This window comes from Eptatretus burgeri, chromosome 7, assembly GCF_056783735.1.
Source record: "Eptatretus burgeri isolate ZD-2024b chromosome 7, Ebu_testis_v1, whole genome shotgun sequence".
In the NCBI taxonomy this organism is placed as follows: Eukaryota; Metazoa; Chordata; class Myxini; order Myxiniformes; family Myxinidae; genus Eptatretus; species Eptatretus burgeri.
The window spans coordinates 43,189,688-43,194,687 of NC_140967.1; positions in this window are offsets into that span (position 1 = coordinate 43,189,688).

Genomic DNA, 5,000 nt, shown 5'->3' on the forward strand with positions numbered 1-5,000 from the left:
CCTCCGTGTGGGTACTTAGGTAGGTCGAATTTGGCGAGCAACCCTATCCCACGCGGGGGCCGATTGGCTCGATCGCGGTGAGACCGAAAGGTCCACCCGTGACTGGTTCCCGGCGTTAGTCCGAGAGGGTCACGACTGGATTGTCCGTCCGGTGGGCAACGTGCCGCGATTCGAGTTACGTGGCCGTCCGCACGCCGGCGGGCGCGAATCCGCGACACTGGTGTCAGGTCGTGCGATATAAACTCATCGCCCTCCTCGTAGCACTGGTAACGGAGAACGGGAAAACGGGCCCTCCTGTCTCCAATTAAATTCACGGGAATCGGTCCAGGGGTGAGAGAAGCGACCCCCGATTCCCTCCAAATTACGAGCGAGCTAAATTAACCCTTTAAGAGAAGCAAGATGGCGTCTCAAGGCGAGTGGGAGCCGGGGGTATTAGAAATGGATGTAGAATGTGTAGGATCCATGGCTCAGGATGAAATCCCCGTGCAGGAAATGTTAATTGTACAGGAAAACGAACTCGCCCAACTGAACCCAGAGCCTGAAATGGGTGCGGCAGCGGCCGCGGTGTATGACACCTCCCCCCCCCTCTCCACCAAAACCCTTCCCCAACCCTTGCCGAAACGGCTCAGCTGAGTGCATCCGACATGGCCCAGCTCTGCGCCATGCTGGCGGCAATGACAAACGAAATAAAAGGAATGAACGAAAAGATGGATACAAATACAAATGAAATGAAAAACGAAATGAAAGGAATGAACGAAAAGATGGATACAAATACATATGAAATGAAAAACGAAATGAAAGGCATGAACGAAAGGATGGATACAAATACAAATGAAATGAAAAACGAAATGAACAAGCAAATAAACGGAATGGAAGCAAACATGAAGGAAGAAATGAAAGAGCTACGGGGTGAGACGCAGAACATGGGCCGATGCCTGCAGGCGGGCATGAAGGCCGTGACCAGGGAGCTGGGAATGGCGACTCCACGTGTGGGAGCAAACGAGCTGGAAGGGGGTGCAACGGCTGACAGGCCCGCGGTGGAGGCGGGTGAAAAAATAATGCGGGGGGCGTGTTGGGCGAGGGTCGTGACGATGACCGAAAGGGAGAAATTAAATGGGGAGACCGGGGCGTGCGGGGCGAGGCACGAGGTGACGACAACGGAAATAATAGTGGAGACGGGGGAGGTAAAGGGTGAAGAGTTGGCAGAGACACGGGAGATGGAAACGATAGAGGGAGGACTGCACGATGAAGACGGGGTAAGTGACGCACACACACACACGGAGGTAGTGGAGGATAATGGGGGTGAGCTCGCGGAGCGTGTGGGGACCCAGTGCGAGCACCTGGATGGCCTCCTCCAGGAACGAGGGGAGGGAGTATGCCCCGAGGTGAGTCACGACCAGGTGAGTTCGGTCGTGCTTTGCGAGGTTGAGGGGACGAGTGCTGCGAACGGGTGCACGGAGAGCTTGGGGGTGTAGAGGCCCCGGAGACCCTTGTGGGGACACGAATCCCCAGTGTGGTTGTCCCTGTGTGTGTGGTGCAAGGTGTGAGTGCGTCCCCGTGTGTGGAAGCGACCCCGTGTGTGAGTGGTGTGGTGGCGATGGTGCCAGAGTACGTGCTTCCCAGCACGCCGTGTGTGTGGATGAAACGGCCTGTGTGGATGAGGCACCGCGGGTGAGTGCCCCCGCGTGTGTGAGTGAGGCATGGTGTGTGGATGAGGCACCGCGGATGAGTGCCCCCGCGTGTGTGAGTAGTATGGTTTGTGTGAGTAGTGAGCCACGAGTGAGTAGAGTTGTTTGTATGAATGGAGCACCACGTGTGATTGGTATGGGTTATGCAAGGGAGACCGTGTGTGTGAGAGAGCGGTATGTGAGGGAGATGTCGGTTGGCATGCGGGAGCACGCAGCCGCGTCTCCCGGTGTGAATGTAATGGAATGGAGTGTGAGCGTCGTAACACGCAGGTGTGCGTGGGTGGAATGGAGGCGACGACGGAGACATGTGAGGAAAGAAAGCCGAGTAGCGGCTGTAGTTGTTTCGGGGACCGTGCCGGGTTCACCCAGCAGTGAGCACGAGGTCCGTGCTGTGCAACGCACGAGACCACCACGTGCTCGCTTGCGAGAGTGAAGTCCTGGTCCGGAAACGCACGCGGTGGATTTGCCGATCCCGCGGACGGACAAAGTTTAGGCAGGATTATGGATTTGGACCGGACGGGTTCTCCACGCGATCGTGTGTTAAGCTCCAACGGGCAAAGCACATGTGTTCGCGTGGGGAACCCCTCGAGACGTGGGGCTTGTGTTTTTTTTATGCGCACGGTGACGTCATGGCTGCACGTGGGGTTGGAATCCGGCAGGAGGGGTATCCCTGCCGGATGGTACCGTCCAAAGAGGGACGAGGAACACGTGCAGCTGCATGACGTCACGGGCAGGTGCAAAGTGCGCGAGTTGCCGCGCTGGTGCTGCGCATGAAAAAAAAAAAAAGCAAGCCTCACTTTCGGGTGCACAGGATTCCTGGGCAAGGGGTGGAAGACCCCCTTACCCTGGGCACAGGATGGAAACTAGTTAGGGGGAAGGGTTAGCTTAGTTAGACCGACTTCATGGGGCAGGGGTAAGTCCTCATGGAGTCCGTGGAATGGATTAGTTAGAGGGATTGTAGCGAGATTTAGGTGGGGAAATAAAAGTTATTTTAGAGGTTTGGAGACAGTGACAGACTTGTGGATGTGTAGCGGGGACGTAGCTTAGCTACGTAGTGTTAAATGGAACGTGCTATAGTTTAAGGGACGACGTGGGAGCACGAGTTAGTTAGGGGATGCAGTTAGAAGGATGGCAGAGTTCAGCGGTGTGTGTGTTGAAAAGTTGTGAGGTGAGTACATGGTGAGTGAGTGAGGCCAGCGGGTCTGTGGGAGTGGAGCGACTGGGGAATGCATGGTGCGATGAGTGATTGGGGCGAGGAATTACTCCCGCCCAAGGGACCCCGGGGTCAGTATACAGTGAGTTAGTTAAATTGAAAAATGGAAGTCGTTTTGTTGTTGGTGGGTGTGTAGGCTCGAAACCCATTTGGAGGGGTGCAGGAGCCCTGTTGACGGGCTTGGGAGCGTGGCTGCGAAAGGTGAGTATCGCTGAGTGGGTACCCCGGGCACCAGGCTAGTCGGCCGCGGTAGGCCAAGGGCCCATGGGGGGCCGGGATAGCGTAGTGGGCACGGGTGCGCCTGCTTGGTGCGGGGGCCCGGGGCGCCATTAGCCGCGTGGGCAGTGTTGTGGGCATGGGTGACCCTCGGAAAGGGGCCTGGGAGGCCAGCCTGCCACGTGTGCGTTTCAGGGGAGGTGCCATGGGGGGCACTCCCCGGTGTTAGGGAGCTGGTAGGCTCGGAGGCAGTGTAGTGCCCGGGGGTGCCATAGCGGGAGATTCGGCAGAGGGTCGTGCCTGCCAAAGGGAGCCACGTGTCCCAGCCATGACACCGTGTGAGGGCACAGAGAGAAAATTGGGGGGCGAGGCCCGAAATTGTGAGGACACCAACACAGGCGACGGGAATCTGGGTTTATAGAACCAATAGTTTAAGCGAGAGGCGCTTGTTGAAAGCCCCGGGGTAGTTTAACAGTTAAATGGTTAGGGTAGATTAGGAAGTGTACCCCTCCGCACCATCCATCCCCTCGCTCTCGTTGTGGACCGCTGGACCCACTTTGTGTTATAGATCGCCGAACTCTGGGGAGGCCATTCTGAGGCTTCGTTGGGCCTCGACACAGGATGTTAGCTCTCCCTTATTCCCCTCCGGGAAGGGAACGTAGGGGTTGGGAGTAGGCTAGGTGACAGGATAGGTTAGCCGAACAGGGACGATAAAGGGGGTTAGGGGACGATTTATAGTGGGGAAGTAAAAATAAAAAAAAAATAAAAAAAGTTGGGGCTAAATTGGGGTTTGACAAATTAAGGGAGTGGGTATGTACAGTGACAGGCAAAGGCGATAGGTGGGAGGGAGACAGGTAGGTAGGTCCGAGCCCGCCTTCCAAGTGGCCACCACCACCGCACTCCCTCCACCAACCTCCACTGAACGGCAAAGGCTGGCCAACTTCATCGGCTGGCCGTGTTTTGCTTCAAGGCGGAGGCCGGCCAACTTCATCGGCAGCTGTTGTTTTGCTGCAAGGCCTGTGCCATCAGCTGGCCGTGTTTTGCTTCAAGGCCTGTGCCGGCCACTTCATCTGCTGGCTGTTTTTCTTCAAGGCCTGTGCCGGCCAGTTCATCTGCCGGCTGTGTTTGCCTGCAGCGGCCTTCTTCTGCGGGCTGTGTTTGCCTGCTCACCTTTGCCATGCCATGCCCACTGCCCATGTTCACCAGCCCCGTTCAATTTTTGCTTTGCCCCCCCCCCCTGTTCATTGCCATGTGCGCCAGGATGAAAGCAACAGTTTGCAAGCTGCAAGAACTGCCCTGTTGGCAGCTACAACACGGGCCTGCAGTGGCGGCCCGTGCACCGTGTTTGCGTTCAGTTCAAACCATTCATCCATCCATTCGTTGTGTTCATTGCGTGTGCCACTTGAGCTGGCACGGAGACTACGTTTGTGCGGCCCATGCACCGTTGTGGTTCACTGCGTTCAGTTCAAAAGGGAAGGTCTTGGACTGCGTGTGAGCAGCCGGCCACGTTCCCTGTCACCTGCATTGTTTGAGCCAGAGACTGCATGCGAGCAGCCTGGCTCCCTGCTAACTGCTTTCTTTTTGCAGAGTTCAATGATCCTGGGCCATGGTTTAGTGTAAAATTTGTAAGTTAAGGTAAGATGTACTGAAAATATGAGTGCGCCCCCGGCATGTTTGTCTTAGCGCCGGCAATTTTATTTAAGTCGTCCGTGTGAGTGAGTTTGTTTAGGTAGTTACGCAGCCCTTAGGTTATTTATTTTGGGGACACGAATACCATGAATGTCGCACTCAGGGATCCGTAGGTAAAATGTACTAGGGGAAAACTACACATGCTGGCACACGAAAATTTGACGACTCGGGACGAGTCTGTAAAAAGGGGAGGG